At 41.9% G+C, this 22,175-nt stretch overlaps 1 pseudogene; it reads right to left on the bottom strand.

Annotated features, from left to right (window-relative positions):
* Positions 1-5,817: 5,817 nt before the first annotated feature.
* On the bottom strand, positions 5,818-7,292 carry LOC128904931 (uncharacterized; annotated as a pseudogene).
* Positions 7,293-22,175: the final 14,883 nt, after the last annotated feature.

The raw sequence follows: 22,175 nt of genomic DNA, 5'->3' as shown, positions 1-22,175 counted from the left end.
ATCCTGTGGCTGTCAATGAAAGCTGTCTTCCAGGCTAGAAATGAGTTTTTAACTTTACAAATCCTATTCTTGTTGAGTAGCACGTGCCACAGCAGATGATGCTGGCAGGATGGAGATCCTCCTTTTGAGTATGTACAGACTACCTGTTGCTACTTCTGTCTCCCTCACATAACACCGGCATTTCATAAAAGTTGGCTGTGCATTATGTTTGGGACATCACCATTCTCTTCTTTACATGCACTCAAGAAGTTAAAACTGGATCTTATTAAGCAGTTGGTTCAGTTTTTAGTGTGTTCCAATAGCTCCATGTGAGACTGGCCCACCCTTCCTGAGGCATAGGGTATCTTGTGCTGGTGATTGCTTCATTTCTGCTGCTAAGGATATTTGACTTTAAAACTGGACTCTGGCTTAAGTGCCAGATTGAGTGGCTCTACTCCCTCATCCGCCAGACTGCCATAGTTGGAGCACTGAGCTGTCGTATTCCTGTGGGCATGTCTGAATAAAGCAAAAACCCCCATCTCTCTGGTACAGGCAGATGATCTTTCTGCTTTGTGTTAAACGAATAACCTTTTCCAAAATGCTAATTAACTATATATCTGTCTTGCCCTTTGCAGACAGTTCAGAGTTTGCTCTGGCACTTGAAAAGCATAAACGAAGGCAGCTTTAAAAAAGAAGCCTCTGAGGAGGGTTTATTAGTTGGGGTAAAGTACCAAACATGAACACAGTTGCATGGGTATGCATTTTGATTAGAAGTGACTCAGATTCAGCTAGTCCATGGTACTGTGGTGTAAAATGAGGTCTTTTTGGAAACGTATCTATGTGTATTAAATGTTTTCCAGATTTAATATATGCCCTCTTTCTGTACATTTCCTTAAGAACCATGTAGTAGATACCCTGTCAATAATATACTGTAATGGTTTTCAGTCATCAGTCTGTGATCTGCCCCTGAAGATCTACCTAGAAAAGCTTCCATAACTTTCCATTTGCTATGGAAAGGCCTATATAAAATTGCTACAGGCCCAGAAATTGTAAAAGATTTCAGTCACTGAAGTACGAATGAAGATTTAAAGCTGGTTTTGTCAGACTTCCCATTCTTTTTTGTTTTCAAAGACTTATTTAAATTTTCTTTCTCATTGACAAAATAAGTATATTATTCTGTTTCATGTCCTTGACATTCAAAATATGACATACACTTGCATCATCCCACTCTGCAGTTGGCTTTGAATATTTGTGTATAAACACTGCTATTTATTAGCACAGTTGGTACCCCTGAAATAAATAGGGCACCACATGAGTATTTAATTTCCTTCACTGGCTTTATTTACACAAGACCTGTGTAAAATCTCAGTTTCTTCTGATGACAGACATCACAGAATACCAGTGGCAAAAACTAGTATTATGTCTAAGTCAGTCTTGCTACAGCACTGCTATCAGTTCTCCAACAAACTGCAAGGCTGTCTGGGTTAAGCTGTACTGCAGTCTGGGTTAAACTGTACTGCAATCTTAGTAACCCTTCCTAGTGAAGCTGAGGTGTTTTTAAATCCAACATTGAAAAATCTGTAACAAAAATATCTATATTTTAACAAGTTCAAATTAGCAATTGTTTTGCCTTAGCCTCAGTCTCTGCAGCCACTAAAAAACTTTCTCTTATTTTTTCATTTTGAGATAAACAAGCATCTGGAAAAAAAAGAAATACAGAAAAAACCCCATGCAACCCCCTTTCTTCACAGCCTATTCATCTAGACAGCTATGTAGTTCTTCGTAGCACATCAGTGTCCTGTGCTTCCCTGCTCAGCAACCCTGGCACGAGCTCCAAGAAAAACTAAGTGAGAAACAACCGTGCTAGGCAACCAAGTCAAATTTCTACAGAGGACAAAGCACACGTTGCCAACAAAGCTTTTACTTTGTTGATGATACTGCGTCAGCCACGTGCACTTTGTGTATGGAGTTTCCAATATGTAAAAGCCATGAAATGGCAATACTCATTCTGCTGTTTTCTCATTCTGAAGGCATAGGCATGAGTTGAATGTTACAAAATCTTTGAAGACATAAGGATTATATGTTTAAATTAGGATTATATCTTTAAATTTATGTCAAAGACATAAATACATACTTCAGCCCATCAGCCACTCACACCCAGAAGTAATAGTCCTCATAAAGCTGCCTCCTACACTTCACTTCCCAACTCAAGGGCTTAAGAATAAGATCTGTAAATATAAATTATTATAAATTAGGCCAGTTATAAAACCAGTATGCTTTAACAACTTTAACAAAGTCATTAGAAAGGCCTAAAAAGGAAAGTTTATTTTCTTATTATTTGTCAATGAACAACCCCACACACATAGATAGGAAAGACAAAACAATAAATTCAGTTTAAGACCCCTGCATACCGTGCGGGTAAATGTACTGTGATGGTGTAGTTCTAACTGGTTTGAAACTTTTTTCTTTTTGAAGATGTGGCATTTTACTAATATCTGGAACATTCTGGATCCAAACTTTTCAGTTTCGGTTTACAGTTTTACACAGAAATCAAATATTTGCACATTTTATAGAATAAATTGTTTAACACCAAAGACAGCTTTAATATAAAATTTTCATCAAGGTCTACAAAAAGGAATAGGAAACCAAGTAAAGATATTTAAATGCAAACATTCCAAACACTTGAACGATATTCCTGATATTAAAAACATCCAAGCATTTTAAATCTTGATTGTTCATTTTTTTAGTTAAAGGCATTATTTTCTCCTAATAATAACAACTTAATATTTATTTTAATATTGTTTTATAAGGTTCTTTTAATAAAATTACTGTATATACAAATTCATTGAAAGTAGAAGCAGAATATGCCTGAAAATACAGTAATGTGTGTATTCACTAAGCATGAACTATATTTTTTTACCACAAAATCCTTTTGATTTCATCATAATTCTTGCTTACATGATGAGGAGAGGTGATTTTACACAGCAAACACAATCCCTTCCTCAAGCTGACTGCGGCATGATGCGGTGGAAGCACACCATCTTCTGGTAGTAAAAGATCACTTTTTAAAAGCATATGAAAGAAAGTCTTTGTGTCACTCAACAAATCAGAAACATGCCTTAGATAGATCAGGAAAATTATATTATTTTTTTTTTCCTGAAAACGTCCTAAAGTATGTCTTCTTCTTTTCCATAGAAAATTGTATCTGAAAAAAATAACCTGAGGCTTTCTAAAAAAACACCTTACCAATTAGAGTATACTTTCAGCTGACAGGCTTAGAAAGATTAAACCTCACATTTTTCAAATAACTGGAAGTCAGAACAGACAGGTGGTGGCTCTGTGCTGAAACTTCTAGTAGGAAACAAGCATCATATTTTATTTGTTGTTGGGTGTTCTTTCAACCACGTTATGAAGAGTAACACTGAGCATGATTGTTTGCAAACCATTTTGCAAAACGGTGATTACCTTCATTCACCCTGAAAGAGAGGGACATTATGCCACAATTTACAGCTAAACATGATATTTAGAGAACTACAAAACAATAAGTAAATGATGGTAACCTGATGGCCTTCGCAGAGAACTTCAACGCAGCGGCGGTGGCCCCTGCTGAGGTCGGCCAGCAGAGGCCGCTGACAGAGGCAGCTAAATTTCTCTTAGATTATTACAGCCTAACGCTGCCACCATCTTTCTCCAACAGTACCACTGCAAGGCTTTCGGTGACCCTATTAACCCCCAGAATTAGAACTATGACCAGCAAGAGTTACTGCACCCCAGCTCCATTCAGCTGAAGGCCCATATTTTCCCCTGTAATCTATGTACTCAAACAAGCGCTTCCTACTTTTGCTTCCTGCCATGACCATGTTCTTAAAGAGGAAGGCAGTCCAGGGTATCCAGCGGGTCACTTCATATGGGCTGCAGCATACACTTTGAGCTGTTTGCCTGGAACAAAATTTGTCCCTTTCAGGCCAGCCTCTCAAGTAACTCTGTGGTTGGGCTAAGACCATGAGATGGGGGTCACACAACATGTATGAGGGGAGAGGGTGGACACAGAGAATAGGTTGTGGCAGCAGCAATATTCTCCAGGTGGTACTTTATGAATTCAGGAAAGACTGCTTTCTCTAGGGGCACTTCTAGCAGCACGTGAAAGAAATGTGCTGCTCTCTAGCTGTGATGTGATGCATAGTGCCATTTTTAAAGATGGTGCCACGTCCTCAACTAGATGGAGTGCTTAGTTGGGGTGTTTGCTGCCGTGTTTAAATGCTGCCAAGGCTAGCCTTATTCGGGAGACCTGTGCACAGGAAAATGTTATCTGTGATCTCAGCACACGTGGGTGGTGATGTGGGGTGTAGCTGCTGAGATGCAGACTGACTACCTGGCAGCTGCTGTTTTCTTGACTTCAGTTTGGCTGGCAGGCTGTCTGTGGAGGAAGCTCCCTTCCCTCCTTCAGGTACGGTGTCTGTCATTGTGTTTGCTGCCTGGTATCAACAGACATTGTACCCAGAACACCATCTCCTTTTCTTCCTCTGAGCCTGGAGCGGCATAAGACAGGCCATCTGTGCTACCTTACAGTAGCAACAGAAAGCAAGGTAGTGATGGCCAGAGGCAAGGGAGGAAAATCCTCGCTATGAGGCTGATAAGCCACTGGGACATGGTGGCCAGGGCAGCCATGGCATGCATGCCCACGGGCATTTGGAAGGAGCCCTCCCTCTGCCCCTACTGCTGCAGCCGGTGTCGGGTCTGTGGCCATGTGTGGCCGCAGGGCTCCCCTGCCCACCTCGCTCGGGAGGGACGCACATTTCCTATTCTTCAGCAGCAATTTAACCAGATGACCCAAAGCTGCCAGAAGGACTCTAGACTCCAGAATGGCCAGTGACACAGTTGCACAGTACATTAGTGGCCATTTGCGATGGAGTTTTCCATCCAAATGGAAAACTGCCACCATCCGTTTGCGGTTTGCGTTTTTCCGTTTGCGATGGAGTGGAGTTTTCCCACCAGCAGCACCTGTAGGAGATGAGACAGTCCCACATGTTCATGTGTTCTGCACTGCTGACAGCTGCACAGTGTGTTTGAAAGGCTGAGCGATCATTACACCCACCTGTGTCCCCTGGCTTTGGGCAAGGAGTGCTTGCTGGGGACCCTGGGTTCCTCAGGAGTGCAATACAGTATTATAAAGTCATAAAAAGTACAAAAGACAACCAGAGCTGAACACCCAGCCCTGTGTTCCCCCTGAAGCTCTAGAACGGCATCCCTCTCCCAAGCTGGAGACACACGTACAACAGCCACAGCCGTAATCACATCTGGAGGAGAAAAGTTCCCCTGATGTGTTGTGGTCTACTTCTCCATAAGTGAGTGGTTGTGCATGGAAGATGAGCAGGGGACACAGGTGTAGTCGAGGTGCCCATAGTTGCAGAGGTCACCCGGATGACCTTCTGGGTGGAAAGTTTTCATGTAAGGAGTGCATTAAGCTCACTGTGCAATACCAGTAATCATTAAATATTGGCCTGCAGAGCAGCAGCTGCAGAGGGACTGGGCTGTGCTTTTGCCTGTGACCTGGCTGCTTGCAAAGTGAACAAATGGTCAAGACTTACCAGGGCCCCCTGCCAGCAGATCACAATCTCCTTGAAGACCTTCAGAGAAAGTTAACTTGCACTTGAGTAAAATATTAGAAAGTACATGTTTATTCCTTCTGGTAAACAGACATTGACAATGTACTATTGGGATGCTCCAGAGGGTCAAATCCCAGATGCAGCCCAGCAGCTGGAAAAGCACGCCCCAGGGGAACGGCTATAGTCAAACAGAGAGGATAAAAATGTTCATGACATGTTGCGAGACACTCCTTCATAAGCAGCAGCTGCAGAGGGGCCAGGGTGACTTTCTGGGTAGGAAGTCAATTTCACACTTAAGGAAGCTGTTGGAGATCATTCTGTGCACACCGGGAGCTTCAACTCCAATGTCTGCAGGCACAAAAAGGGTCTCTGGTGCACGAAAGAACTGGTTGCCTATCTGAATGATATTGTTGTCAGGCAAGCTGTATTCTTTCATGATTTCTTCTGACTTTGCTTTCATTTCTTGGATGGGGCCTAAAGCTACATAGCACTTCTCTTTGATGTCTCTCACAATTCCCCTTTCAGCAGTGCTAACAAAAGTGTGTCCACTCTCCAAAAGAAGCTTCATAAAATATTCAGTGATATCCTGGCCAACAATATCCAGCCTGGAGACATCACGGGGTAAACAGTATGCTTCATATACGGGGACAGTGTGGGTAACACCGTACTGTCCCCATACTGTTCATGACTATTCCAGTAATATGGGCTGATGTGTACAGTGCCAGAGTTGCCTGGACTGCAACTACATAGCCAGCACCATGAAGTCTTCCAACATGATCTCCATCCTTGCCGTGGTTTAATCCAGCAGGCAGCTAAACACCACGCAGCCGTTTGCTCACCTCCCCCCTGCAGTGGGATGGGGGAGAGAATCAGAAAAAAGGTAAAACTTGTGGGATGAGATAGTTTAATAGGACAGAAAAAGAAGGGAAAATAATAATAATGATAAAAAAATATGCAAAACAAGTGATGCACAGTGCAATTGCTCACCACCCGCTGATTGATGCCCAGCCCATCACCGAGCAGCAGCTTCAGTGCCCCTGCCAACTTCCCCCAGCTGTGTATGCTGAGCATGACGTCATATGGCATGGAACATCCCTTTGGCCAGTTTGGACAGCTGTCCTGGCTGTGTCCCCTCCCACCTTCTTGTGCACCCCCAGCCTCCTCACTGGCAGGGCAGTGTGAGAAACTGAAAAGTCCTTGACTTAGTGTAAGCACTGCTCTGCCACAGCTAAAATATCAGTGTATTATCAACATCATTCTCATCTGAAATCCAAAACACAGCACTATACCAGCTACTAGGAAGAAAATTAACACTATCCCAGATGAAACTGAGACAGTAATTTTTTTCCTGGTTTGCAGAGGATTGGGGCAGGTTTCAGTCATCAGTACTGGCCTTTCACTGGCTTTGATTCTCAGCTCATACTCCTAGACATGTCTCCAAATCCTTTCCATATCATCGCAGCATGTAACTATGCTATAGTCAATTGGATAATTCAAAAACAGGACCCCTCTTTTGGACTGAGCTGCTTCTCCAGTGTAACATTCTTTCTGTCCAGCTCCCAGCATTGTAGCTTTGACTTGTGAGTGACCAACAATTGGTGTAAAAACAGACCTTGGGCCACAGTCACCTGCGATACCCGCTTTGAATAACCCAGACCCATTGTCAAAGATTACAGCTGGGACATCCAAAATGCTAGGGTCAAACATTCTCCGTAGAGTTGATGGCTCCCCGGAGTGGCTCCCTGGCATTGTTAGCCTGTTCCCCTTTTACAGGCTGGTCACCATTGCTAGGGAAGTTTTCTTGGGAATGTACAACTTGCTGTTTCTAACATGTCTGCCCCCAACTACCTCACAATGATACAATAATACATTTTCCCAGCAAGTTACCCAATTCCAGGAACTTCCCTGGATGTGGTCAGCATAGCTTCTTCATGTCTCTAGCCAGAAGACTACCAATTCACCGAGTCTGATCCACAGGTCCTGGGCCATGAATGTATCCCTGTAAAGAGCCTGAGAATACTTTTTTCCTCAGAATAGAAAAGCAAGTATTGCAAAATACATGCATGACAATTATTTATTTTTTCACATGTGCCTCTGGCTTAGCTAAGACTCTACAAATATTTCCAAGAGTTGGTGAAGATCAAGACAATTTTGCCTCCCTGTAAGTATTAACAAGATTACCAGTTTGCTTTTCTGAATACTGTCTGTATTGGAAGCAGAGCTTTTTCAACTGAATCCTTTCTGATCCTTTATAGAAAACTCCAAAAAATAAATAGCTAGAACCATGTTTGGCATTGATTATGGCATTCTGTAGTCTTTTTTTCCCATCCTTGTTACTTAAAGACTATTTTTGTGTAAAATCACAAAAGTGAAATAATTTCTGCCTCTTGCTGGTTTAAAAAAACCCTGACAGCTTTCAACGGTGCTCATAATACTTTCTAGTGCAAAGAAATTCCTTCCCCTAATTATATCTTAGGCTGCTGAGAAGCTGACCTGCCTGCAAATAAACAGACACACAGATGACTTCCTTCCATGCTTCCCTTTTCCATTTAGCACTTTGTTGAGAAGTACAAACTCTTTTTTGGAAGTTTGTTCTGAAGGATTAACATCTTTACAACTGATCCCCATTTCAGGGGGAAACACCCTCCGCCTCTTTTTTTTTTTAATTTTGCTTCAAGAGAAGATTTCCCAAAGAAGGAAATTTCTGTAGCTTTGAATCCAATCAGATCTGACAATCCAAATCTGTTTACAGAGAAAATTTAATTAAAAAAAAAAAAATCACTATATTACTTCAGTTTAAATCCTTGGCTTCCAGAGTTTAATTGCTTCTCCTTGTGGCTCTAAATCCAGGTCAGCTTCAAAGCAAGGGTGGCTTCTATTAAATTTAATTACTTTTTCCTGCAGCTCACATGGCAAAGGTGCTAGCTACTAAATGAAAGTGGTTATGAATTCGGGGCAGATTCCAAACAAAGATATATATTAAACAGAAATTTTAAGTCTAAGCAAATGACCTCCTTGTACAGAGATGTTTATACCCCAGGTGATCTATTAAAAAAACATGCCATCTAACAAGGGATCAGCTACGTGTATGTTATTTCCATTCTGCTCAGATTCCAGACGTGTTTGTGTTAAATACCACTCTGTCCATTTTAGCAATTTCTCTAATCCTCTTAATATTTGTGTACCTATATTTCAGTGTGTGGCGCAGTGGTTTTCATGCATGCTTCTCTATTAATGTCAACAGGTGTCCTAATCATTTAAGAGGTTGTTATATGCATCAAGGTAGAAGCCCCATGTAATCCTTCATGGTCTGCATGCAGCGAATGGCGAAGCATTCCATTTGGAACATGATGTTGAGCATTAAAACAAATGAATATTGACTGTGATTATTAAATGGCAGTTGAAACTAGACGCAGGAATGATCTTCTCTTCCTTCCTATTGGATCTGTCATAAATCACCTTAAAAAGGGCATGTGTGAATTAACTTTGTTTCTATCAGGTTTGCAGTAAGTGAAATTACTGTTTGTGTTTAGCTGAAGTACTGTAAATTGAACCCATAGAGGAGACAATATGAGACAACAAAAATTTCTCGTGTCTGGCGGTATAGCTTACACTGATGTGACAAGATCCCATTCAGGAGTGGAAAGATAGCTCATTTTCTGACAGCCTTTGATGTTTGCCAGAGGCTGCCAGCTGCGGAGACACACATGAGGAACTGGACTGACGAGCAATTCCATTCCATTCCACACAAGCTGCTAACATCTTGACGAGATGGTATCCACTGTTTTTTACCTCTTAATGGGTTGGAATATGAACTCGAGGCTGAGATGCACACTGGAATGGCAGTAATAACGTAATTCCCACAACATACCAAACCTAAATGAGCTCTGTCCCACAGACATTGGATTGTGAAAACTCATAGATAGTTAAACGTGTTGTTTATAGGCCAGTCTTGCTTGCTTTAAATGCCAGGACTGAGCACAGATTTTCACTTACCAGCTTACACATGTCTTTTTGCTTTTATTGACCATGTTGCCTGCACAGAATTGGTCCCCCCAGGCAATGATTCTATGATTCTGAGTCTGAATATGAATGTGTGGGTACCTATGCTAAATAGAACAATGAAAATACAGTTACAGTTAAAAGGATTTCTGGAATTTATACAAAAAAGATTTTGCTGGGAAATATTCTTCTTCTGATGGTTTACTATCTGAAGAAAAGTAAATCTGTTTTTGAAAGAAACAAAGCCCGTCACAAGTGCAACTTAATTAGGAAATTATGATTCCCAGTGATAAACAAATGTTTCCACTACCAGATACGAGTTGTTTCTCATATAAAGAATGTAAACATGCTCTCTTCATTTCTTCTCTTTAGTTGAGCTGTTAGCCAGTGGTAGCTGTATCAGTTCAAGCATTTGTAGACTGAGAGGTCTGAAAATTTCCTTGAAATAAACAATCTCCCTGAATTTTACTTTGGTTGAATGAATAAATTGTAGGAATATTTTGATTCTAATGTTCAAAGATAAAGCAAATCGTACTGAAGGTATCTTTAGACCTCACCACCCGCACCTGAGAGAAGCTCAGCATCACCACAGCAAAGCAATAGACACAGATAGGCACAGACCAGTGGGGTTTACAGCAGTCAGCAGTAAAGATTAAGCTTGCCCATAGGCATTACCATAAACTCAGGAACTATCAACCAGGACTTCATCACTTCTCTAAGTCATTGACTTAGCTATTCAAGTAAAACTGAGTTTCACCACCTCATCCTCTGTCCTCATATTCACAGCTAAGTCTGTCCTTCAGCTGTGGGGGACTGTCTTGCTCTTTCCCTGCGGAGTAGGGGTGATTAGAGAGGGGACCTGAGGTACACATTTGATTCCCCTCCCAGGCTCATGAAAGCACTGAACTCCAGGTGCCCTACTTCTTCAGCAAGTGCACTAACCACCAAGCTATTATATATAATAAGGTCGAGCCACCACTTCCTCCTCTTGTGGCCACGTTTTGGAATGAAACTATGTCATGCTCCGGGCTTTCATCAATAGGGGTGACTAGTTTATGAATGTCAAACAGATTTAAGCTTGAGATAAGTATTGAGATGTGTCGTTTAGCTGCCTTGGGGTATGTACATTGGCACAACGTTTGATATGAAGGAGCTTTACCCATGGAGATTTGAAAGCCTACAGACTCTGCTACTGTTTAGGCTGCCTAAATAAGGCTGCCTTAACTCCTAAATGTGGAGTTAAGAAGAATCATGTACTGGAACTGAAATTACTTGCACTTTGTCTGAATCATGCTTTTGGTGGCTTTCTGTACCTTGGCCTCATGTTCAGTTTTCATGATGCTTATGGACCTGTCTACCCAGAAGTTCACAAAAAGTGTTTTTTGGGGTAACACAGACAGTGCAGAGAGCATGCAGGTGCAGTTCCTAGCTGCCTGTGCAGAGGTACTGATCTGAGCCTGCTCCCAGGGAAAGTTTTGCAACTGGGTGAGTGAGTAGTTGAAGTTAGATCTTAGTCTGTGGGTTGAATAAATGCATGACAGTTCAACTGAGTGGGATGCAGCTGGAGTCTTAATTTGGCAGGTGCAAGGATTTTGTAACAATATTGAGGGACAGGGTGCTACCTTCTATGGCAGGTGCAAATGGACAGGCACAGAGGCAGAACTCACCACGGACACTGCTGGAGATACCCTCAAGATGTACTTGGGACCCATACCTTTCTTGCTAAGCAGAAAAGTCTCTGTTTGCCTGCACAGTCAAGGTAAAGCATTACTGTAACTATTTGTGCGTGTCTGACATGACTGGGGTTTGTGATTGTGTCCAGAAAGAGACAAATTAAGTGAATAAAATGAAATTTAAAAAAAATGGAGAAAGAAAAAGAGAGAAGCTATTGCACTGTGGAGCTGCTCAGGTACTTCAAAGGAATGGAGAGATTCAAATAAACTATTTTTCATATGTAGAGTACTGTACAAGCAGTTGACAGTGCTTGCATGCTTCCCCTCTTTACAAAACACCCTGGATAACAACAGCTGATACAATAGGAGAGCGGATGTCAGCTTGGGGGGTTGAGGTGGGGGGAGTGAGGACAACACCTAAACCTATCCAATTGTGCTAAAGAGGAAAAACAACCATCAGCCAAATCAAAAAGCAACCAGCAACTTGCAAAGAGATTTTTAACACAGCAGCAGTATGAGAGAAGCATGAAGATTTGCTTGTGGAGAGGGGAACGGAAGTGGTGGGGCGGAGCTAGAGAGAGGGGTAACAGGTCAGCCATCCCACCGGGGCATGGCGGGCCTCAGCAGCTTTCTCACCAGCGTGTGGGTCAGTGGGTGCAGGGTGAAGTGCGGGGTACGAAACAACACCGGGGCATCCGCCTGGCCCACCCAAGGGGTGTGCGCAAGGGAGAGCCATGCCTGGGGTGGGGAGTGAGCTTGTGCCCCCCATGGTTGGTGGGGACTGGCACTGAGAGGGGGAGTTAGAACTTCTTGGGAAGTGTTATAAATGGTATTTAGAAGTTTGAAAGCATGAATTAACATTTCGTAAGTGGCTGCTACTGTGGGTTGTCTCCTGTATTGTTGATGCAAAAAGGAAAAAAAAGGATGACTAGTTAATTATGGAGTTTTAATAAATCAGTAAATGGCTTTGATACTCACCTATGTAAAGTACTTGAATTGAGCAGGCTTTTTTTGCCTGTGACATCAGAATACTTTTTTGTTGAGAAAACAACCCTTAGAGATTTGGTGGTTTTGGAAACTTGCTTTAGAGAAGTAGTATTCTACATTCAGTGTAATTGAAATGTATACACTTTAAATTCAGGAACTGTCTGTAGAACTGAACATTATAGTGTCTTCTGCGATTTATTCCTCCTAGGATGGTCTGTTGCACCATAATCAGAGACAGCAGATTTGGATGCTGGATTCAAATGCTGGAGTACTTTTGGATGGATAAACAGTAGAAATCACAGCAAGATGCAATGGAAGGAGTCAGTGTCCAGCTTTAATAAATCATTAGCCTTCTAGAAACGTGCTTGGGTCAAAATTATATAAGGTTGGTTGTTAATCGGTTATCTTCCTGCAGCCTGAAACAGAGACACATAGGTGGAGGAAGGTTCTTAGCCTTTTGTCATATATGGCATGATCTAGAATAGAATATACAATTATGTTTACCAAGGTGCAGTAGGCACTCTCTGATTTTTAAATATTGCTGGGGACAAAATGGAGACGTGAAGGCACACCATTTATCTTAAGTATCAAGCTTAGGCAATTGCAATAACCACTAGAGAAATCTCCCTCTCCCCACCGATTTTACAAGCCAAGTCACTTCATGCTCACCTGGCTGACAGAAGACTACTGCAACACCAAACCAAACCAACCAACCAACCAAACCAAACCAACAACAACAACGAAGAGAGAGCGGTAATGACATTATTTTGTGTTAGTGACGAGAGGTGGTCTCAGCAGCACCAGCCACAGCACCAGAGAAGGGTGGGCAGCCAGCTGGGAGGTTCTTCCAAGATCCAGCCTTAGCTCTCTGGTTTCCTGACCTGCAGTTCATTAGCCACTTAAAATAGCCTAGAACAAAAGATGCAAATAACCTGCAAAAGGCTCATGAGCAGAGTAAGTGTGCTCAGTCCATTTCAAAGTCAATGCATGTATAGTCTTTCTCCATCCAAATTAACGTCCAAATAAAGCTGTTTCAACGGTCATTGTTGGGTGTGTGCACTTAGATGTGAATTTTAAGTCAAACCTGAAAGCAATTGTGTAACTTCACACAAGCAAAACCGGCTACTGAAATCACTATTACTTGAGTTAATCATGTGTAGTTCTGTTCACCTTCCCCTTAAACAGGCCTCCATCCAAATTAACATCCAAATAATGCTGTTTCAACAGTCATTGTTGTGTGTGTGCCCTTAGATGTGAATTTTATGTCAAACCTGAAAACAATTATATAACTTCACACAAGTAAAACCAGGTACTGAAATCAAAATCCTACTCGAGTTAATCATTTGTACTTTTGTTCACCTTCCCCTTAAACAGGTCTCCTTTCAGTTCTTTGTATTACATGTACCTGCACCTGATTCTAGTCATCCTTCATTAATTTATCTGGCACAAGTGTAACAGTATTTTCTAAACCCCCTTGAAAGCCTGTGGAAAATGATGTTAATATGTCAGTACTTCAGATTTTATATAAAAACCATATATAAGTCATTATGATATGGGTCTCATTACACAGGGCAGATAATAAGAGAGAAGTGTTCTTCACTGAGGCTACAAGTTTAAGGCTCTGCCGTGTACTGCCCTAGACAAGCTGTGCACTTTTTTTTTGTGATGCATTTCACTCAGTGCAATATAAGAATGACACTGTCTCCTTTCTTCCACCCATTCTCTGCGTTTCTTAGACTGTAAAGCTGTGAGAGGCAAAAGGTTTCTCTTTTAGTGGAGGTACAGAGAAGCAGAAACCCTGGGCGGCAGTGATGCCTCCTGACTAACCTGAACTTTATAATGGGTAATGCGGTAACAGGGCGCCCCGGTCTGGTCACACATAGGACTGTGGCAGAGCACTGCTATCAGCCTGGAAGACAAGGTAGGTGACTTGGGCAACGGGTGTACGTTTTTGGAGGTAGGGTACAAAAATGAGGGTCTGCATCTTCACAGGTATTTTTCAGTTGATAAGATATTGGAAAAGGCAGAAAGCAGGAAAACTGACAGGACTTGAAACAATAGGCCTTAGGTTTCCACAAGCCTCATCACCCTCTTAAGGAATACATGTAAGGTCTTTGATAAATTTTAAACGGAATCTACCTTTTCCCACTTCATTCTTTAAGTGTTGGTATATGTGTGTATATACAAATATGTGTGTGTGTGTGTGTATAAAAAATACATAATTTTGGGATTTTTCTCCAGGTTTCTGTTCACTAACAACATGCTGGATTAGAAACAATCTACAAATACACTTACATTCTTAACAGGACTATTGATATATTCCAATTCAATATATTCCGCTTCCACTCAGAATTTCTTTGGCAAATATTGTCCAATAAACCTCTTCTGAAGTAGTCTTACATAAAGGGGATAAAGAGATCACCTTTAAATATTTGACTTAATGCCGAGTTACAAATGATACCTTAAAGACTGTCCTCTGTTTTTTGTTTTTATATGCCATTGATGCTTATTTTGCAAACTGTTGTGGCTTTGCCTTCCTGCAAAGCTTGTCTCAAACTATTTGATCTCCAAGTCAGTATTTTGATTTAACCCATTAATTCCAATTAAATCACACTTCTCCCTTCGCACTTCAGCATAATACAATAATTTTACTATGCATGAGTCTGACATTGGTGTGTAACACAGCAGTCTTTCTTTTTCATTTCTTAGCCTTCACCTTTCTTGATGCAACAAGTAAAGCTTTCAGCAATAGTTCTGTTTCTTTCCTGCGTGGGAATCTGTGTAATGAAATTCCGCGTTCCCTTTTGTGATCCCCAGCTGCTGCAGTAATTGAGAGTGAGATTAGGAACTAAACTTGGATAGTTACATTGTGTGAGGTTGTAACTTGAGAGTCTTATAGTCACAGAGATAAAAAAAAAAGGTAATTTGCAGTATGATTCATCCAACCCATGAATCATTTGCTTTAGGAAGAGACAAACTGACACAAAAGTGCCTGTTTCTCCCCATGGACTGCAGTGGGGTTCCAGATGGTTGCCTGAAAACGTGGAGGCATCCTCATTGCAGATGTCTTCATTAAGTCTGAATAACCTCGTCCAGGGTGTTTAAAGAAAGACAATGTGATCTGCTACATTCATAACCAGCAAGGTAAGAAAATGGAGCAATAAGGCAGTGGTTAGCCACAATGGTGTGTAATGTTGCCATTCTGCTTGGCTCTTCTTTATGGACCAGCAGCTTGTGCATCCCAAGGGATCAGTTTTAGCACACTTCCTTTATGGAGTGAACTAATGAATATATGTAAGCAATCACCATCTCCGAAGAAGCAAATATTAGAGGAGACTAAAACAACACATCAGCTCTAGAAGCTGTGAATTTGAGAGTAGTATTGAAGTGGTGGGATTTGCATTGTTCCCCTTTTACCAGAAAAGAGGTTTGCAGCTAATATGAAATGTGTATTAGAAACCAATGAAAATATGAGGATAGCTACAGGAACACAAGTAATACCTTCAAAAAGGTAAGATACTTACAGCAAAACAAGTAACTGATTTTTCTCCTCACCACTATGCTGTCAAATCAAGGTGAGGAAAATGAATTTATTGAAAACATCTCAAAGCATTGGCTTCTAAATGACAGAAAAAATATTCTTTTTTCCACCTGTGTTTTCCAACCTGGTTAACAAGCAAAACAAAACAAAGCATTCAGCTGCTCAGAGTTCAATGAAGGATCCAATCATGCTAGGAATGTATGGATGAATAAATGTATAAATCAGAATCTCATGCCAACGGGAGCTTGCTGTCGAACACGTACATTGAGAGTGTGTAGACTGAGGTATGAAAACAGAGGGAAGTGAGAGTTAACGATAAGATAGGCCTGATCCATACTAGAATAGTGATCAAGATTCTTAAAAGGTTAAAAACCACAGGTTTTACGGCAATGGGCCCAGGATGGAAGACCCAGTTCTGTGTTGTTCAAGATTACTAGTTTTGTCCAGGCTTTGTATGCCAACTGTGCTCACTTTCAGACTCAACTAAATATTCCATGCTGAGAAATAAACTAGAAATGTTTCTTTGCCCTTAGACAAACAAAAGGAAGACCAAGGAAGCAGTTTTGTTGTGTGTGGATTTTTTTTTTTTCTCAAAAACAAATGCAATACATAAGAGACAGCTTTGGCTCACTGTTAATTCACAGGAATAAAAGATTACTTCATAGGAAACGGTGCTGCAGAAGCTTTTTATGTCTTTTTGTCTTTTCCTTTTGCTTTTTGTCTTTTCCTTTTTCTCTGGTTTTACTACCAGCTCGTTTCGTGCTGAGATGAAGATGCACAGGACGTGCCGTTCGGTGTGTGCACTGCTGCCCTCCGGCGGGGAAAGGGCGGCTGTGCCACCAGGCTGCATGAGAGTCCCGCTCCCTAAAAACGGTGATGGTGATGACTGTGTGCGGTCATGCACCAAAAATTAAGTAGGAAGGCAATACAAATTAGCTACTTTTCTGCTTTAAAAACTGTTGGTTGTCCTAGCTTTTTTTTTTTTTTTTTTTCATGTTCTGAGTATAGTGGTGATGAATGTGAGAGAGAATAAGGCCAAATAAAGCTGGAAAAAGGGATTCTGGATAGAACAAGTAAAGAAAGAAAGGAAATAAGTGATGCAAAAAGTACCAGACTATGTGCTTCTCCTCTTTCCATTGATCATTGCTTCCACTGATGGTGGAAGATATGTTTCTGGCAGCCTAACATGTAGGAAAGTACACATCATCGTTTTACAGATGAAGAATGCCGGTCTCAACCTCATTTCTCATCAGCCTGCTCAGCTTGTTTGCGTCAGCCCTGACTCACACTTCCAGTGTAGCATCTCAGTAGAGCATCATCGGTATTATTCCACAGGTTCAGTGCCGGGACTGATAATTTTGGCTGGTAGTTGCAGCTGATAATTCAATACAGACATAAGTATGACCCATCATGAACTCGCTTTCCAAAAAATTTGCCAGTTGTGTTTAAATGCCAGACTAACACAGGAGTGAAAGGTTGTGTGGAGCAACTGAGATGGCGGGGAAAGAGGCGGCAGCAGCACGGCGGTCCTCTTGCTGTTGCCTTGGCTTTACACCCCCCTCCCACACAGCTACCTCTCACCTACCTCTCCTGCCTGCTACAGCATCCGACGTGCCGCTTCACCCCATCCACGTACTTTGCTCTTACTGCCCCCTTCTTGGTGTGTGGGGAGGTTACAAATCTCCTCTTTGAGGAAAAAAAAATCAATAAAGTGATTATTGTGAAACAGAGTTATATGGCTTTTCAAATCTCTGTCATCCTTGTGACCTTCTCATTCAGCGGACAAATAAAACTAGGTAAGAAATCCTAAGCCAGCAGTCTGCCACCAGACACTGCCTATCTGCTGTCCTCTGGCAAAACTTTCCCCTTACTCTTCCCGTTTTAAAAGTGCTAGGTTTGCTCTCCAGTGGTGTCAGGACAAAGAAGTGGTTGCTTTATAGTTCCCTTAATGGGGAGGCAAACATTGTCTAAGCACAGGTGCAACCCCCACCACCCCTTCCACAGCTACATGCAGTAGTTTCTAGGAGGTTTGTGGGGAGTGGAACTTCTCTTTTAGAGCAGAAAATCAGAACAGGCCCCTGGAGATCCTCTGTCTGCAATCCCCACTAAATCTTCCAATGCAAAATTAATTGTTCACAGTGAAGGTGGGCCAAAATTGTCTTTGTAATCTCAGTTCTACTTCCTTGCACCTCTAACAGAAGTTACATTCTATAACCTCACATTGCCCTTCCCATTAAGATCCCTGTCACACTGAATGCATGCGATGTCCAGCACCCAAGCAATGATTTAAGAACTTTACTCTCGCATTTTTTAAAACCATAGCTCTTGAGTGACTCGGCACTCCTAAGTAAGTTTGCCTCCAGATCAGAATTTATTTCCCCATGGGCTTTTCCAGAATATTTGTTTCTGTAGTATTTCTAAGCAGCCCTCCATATATTCAAAACACAGCTCCTGTTAATTTCAGTTTCAGCTGTGAGTTTCAACACTTCTGCAAATGAGACCACAAGGACATCAGTCAGTCAGCCAGCAAATGAGGAACGTCCAATCGGTGACCACCTGTGAAAAATCCAGTTTAAGGAAATCTGCGGTAAAGACTAGGGCAGCTTGGAAATTTTCAGACAAAATAGAGCTTCTCCAATACTACCAGTTTGTGGAGCACTGCATGTTCTAGTTAAAATATTTCAGACTGAAGGAACTGTTACCAAATTGAAAGTGGTGTCTAAAGGGAATGAGCCAACAATGTGAACTCACAGCTCAAAAAGCCAACTGTATCCTGGGCTGCATCAAAAGAAGCATGGCCAGCAGGTCAAGGGAGGTGACTCTGCCCCTCCACTCTGCTCTCATGAGACCCCACCTGGAGTACTGCATCCAGCTCTGGAGTCCTCAGCACAAGAAAGACTTAGACCTGTTGGAGTGGCTCCAGAGGAGGGCCACGATGATGATCAGAGGGCTGACTTCTCCTGTGAGGACAGGCTGAAATAGTTGGGTTGATTCAGCTTGGAGAAGAGAAGGCTCCAGGAAGACCTTATTGAAGCCTTTCAGTAGTTAAAGGGGGCCTATAAGAAAGAGGGGGACAAACTTTTTAGCAGGGCCTGTTGTGAGACGTCAAGGGGTAATGCTTTTAAACAAAAAAAAGGTAGACTGAGACTAGATAGAAGGAACAAATTTTTTACAATGAGTGTGGTGAAACACTGGAACAGGTTTTCCAGAGAGGTGGTAGATGCCCCATCCCTGGAAACATTCGAAAGTCGGGTTGGACTGGGCTCCGGGCAACCTGTTCTAGTTGAAGATGTTCCTGCTTATTGCAGGGGGATGGACTAGATGACCTTTAAAGGTCCTTTCCAAACCAAACTATTCTATGATTCTGCTGTGAGCTCAGTCAAGAGGGGAACTCACCTACACCGTGAGATACAGGACTTCCCTCAGCCATTGGAATAACTAACACAGATCAGGATTAGATACAGGATCTGAAGAACTTAAGTTTACCAAAAAAGTTTTAGGAGAAATGGTTTTAAGTCAAAATTGAAACAAACCCAGATTTAAAGAAAGAAAAAAATATCAAAATCTGTGGAAAATAAACATGGCTTTTCAGACAGCTCTCACAAACAGAAAGGGAATACACGTCTGATTTAAATACGACATCATGATTTCACTTCTTGCATGTTCTGTCTCATTTACTACTTCCTTCCAATATTTCTGAAAATTAGTCTGGGCCCCAACTTAAAACACTTTCCATCAATAACCCATTTTCCACAGGATGAAGTAAGTGTCTGCTATCCATTGAGGCAGGGGCAGGGGGGCGGGGGGGTGGTGCAGAAAAAAAAAGCCAAAGAAAACTTGCAAGTGAGTGAATGAAGATTATTACTTGGCCACATGGTTTGATTCAATTTACAGTCTTGAGTTTCAGGTCATGCAGTACCTGGTGACTGCTTGCAGCTTGCTGTGCTTAACTGGAACATGCCCTGCGCATTACATAAATGTTTGCTGATACTGTTGAAGCACACACTGAGGATCCCAAGTTTCATTTGCACTCAGCAAACGAAGACCTCAGCAGGGCCCTTTCTGACCTGTTCCCACCAGTCTGAGCCCTTTCTCTGTCCCCCACATCTCCTGGTTTCTTACCATAGAATCAGCCAGGGCAAAGGGATCATTTGGGAGGTCTGTACTCTGACCTGCACAAAGCAGGATCAAGACTGAATTCAGACCATGTTGCTCAGGGCTTTATCTACTAAGGTGTTGGAAATATGTAGGAAGAGGTTTTTCATAGCCTCTCTGGGCAACCTCCTTCTGTGGTTGACTGTCCCCACAGTGTTCACTCAATTCCTGCTCAGATTTTGGTTAATGCATGCTTAGCTCATGCTAAGGCCTGATGTATGCTGGGATCAGCGCCATTAGGTCAAAGTGAAGGCAACATGTAGGCAGGACACGGCTTCAGGAGGTAGCAGGCTGCAGGTGATAATGGCTGCATAATGACCTTTAGCCCTTTTGGGCCACCATGTCCTGCCTACATGTTGCCTTCGCTTTGACCTCATGACTTAAGAGATGAATTAGTGAATTCACATGTTAGACTAGTCTGTACAAAGGGGATTGAACCCTTGTTTGTCATATTTGTTTTCTTTCTTAATGAGCTTATAAAATGAAGTTTAATTTACAGAGTACATTGACCTGTAAATTTGAGAGATCCAAATGGACCATGACACCATGGTAATAATTTATGTCAAATAGAAACTTCCTAGTTTGATTTGTCTCCACTGTCTCTTCTCACACCACCGTGGACCTCTCAAAAGGTTTGACTCTGCTTTCTTCACACCTTCCTAACTGGTATTGGAAGGCTGCTATTAGGACTCCCCAGGCCTCTTCTCCAGGCTGGAAAAAACCCATTTGCCTCAGCCCCTCCTTGTATGGCAGGCGTGTGCTTTACCCAAACCACCCCCTTGCATTGCAAATGGACTCCTTCAAGTTTCTCACTGTCCTCCTTGTATTTGGGGTGTAGGGTGTCCAACCTGGATGCAGGATCCCAAATACACTCTGAAAGGTGCCAAGAAAAGGGGAAATAACCCTCTCCCTTAATCTACTGGTGATATTCCTGTTAATACAGAGCAGTATGCTGTTAGCCTTCTTCTCTGACAGGGCTCACTGCAGACTTGTCTTTGGCTTGCTTTCCCCTAGGAACCCTTGGCCCTTTTCCACAAAGCTGCTGTCTTATGCCTTACCTTACTTAGTTCCCAGGCTTTTCACTGCCAGTCCATTTCATGCCCTTGTATTTCTCCCCACCTCACAAGCAATCAAATCCTAGTTAGGGTCTCTCCAGTTTCTGCAGTCCAGCTCCTAATCTGGTTTGTTTCCCCCATCAGCCCTAAGATCTATGTAACCTGCAAACTCCATGAGATCCTTTCTACATCAAATATTTGGCTTCTCTCTTCCCTGTGTTTGCATCAACTTCCTTCTCATTGCTGCTTGGACTGACCTTGAAAAACAACCTTAGATCTTATCTTGCTGATGTTGGCAATCCATGGATCAGCCAAAAGACAAACCTGCTGGGAACATTGTCCTCTCCCTTTTGATAGTTATGTAGAGATAGAATATGCTTAACATGAGAAAGTATAAAAAATTCTTCAAAAGCATACAGCTTGTCAAAGTATGAGTGCACAAGAAAGAAAGGAAGAAAGAAAACCCTGATTAAAACAAAGCAAAACCTACATTACACACATTTCTTCTTTCAAAGCATAGAGTCTCTAGACCTTTCCAAAGAAAAAGCAGCGAAATCATTACAATAAAATCCAAACAACACATTTTCCCTACCCTCATCTTTAGAAGAGTAGAACTCTGGGGGCTGAACGTACCCAAGGCAGTTCAACCTAAGACATAAACCAGAGATACAGAAAATCTCAACTCCAGTGGTTTAAGCTTGGCAAAACTACGGAACACCTGAAATTAAGGTCTTACAATGGCGAATGCTGAGCAATTTGAGAAACAGTCAGAGGCAGGAGAGCCGTGTAATGAGTATATTCTGTGTGTCGGTAGGGTGTGTGACTGCACATTATAAAACAAACATATTTTCGTTTTTAAGATACAAATTACATGTTTCAAAGCAGCTATATATCTGCCAACTGCACATTATTAAAAAGGAAAGAATGATACAAGCTCGCACTTTCTGTGAAAATGTACTGGAAAGAACACGTTCAAGTCCCTTATGTTTGCCACGATGCTGCTTAACACCACATGAAAAAGAACCAGAGTATTCACCGTTTGTTTAATTTGCAGAAACCTATCTTAAATGCTAGATGTCCTTGATAAGAATGTAAAATATGGTATGAACCAACTAGATACCGCTTATTACCTATCACTTTTATTAAAATATCATCCAACATGCAGAAAGTTTCGGTA

Source organism: Rissa tridactyla, chromosome 1, assembly GCF_028500815.1.
Source record: "Rissa tridactyla isolate bRisTri1 chromosome 1, bRisTri1.patW.cur.20221130, whole genome shotgun sequence".
Classification (NCBI taxonomy): Eukaryota; Metazoa; Chordata; class Aves; order Charadriiformes; family Laridae; genus Rissa; species Rissa tridactyla.
Note: the sequence above shows the minus strand (reverse complement) of the source record. Positions and strands in the feature narration are given on the sequence as shown.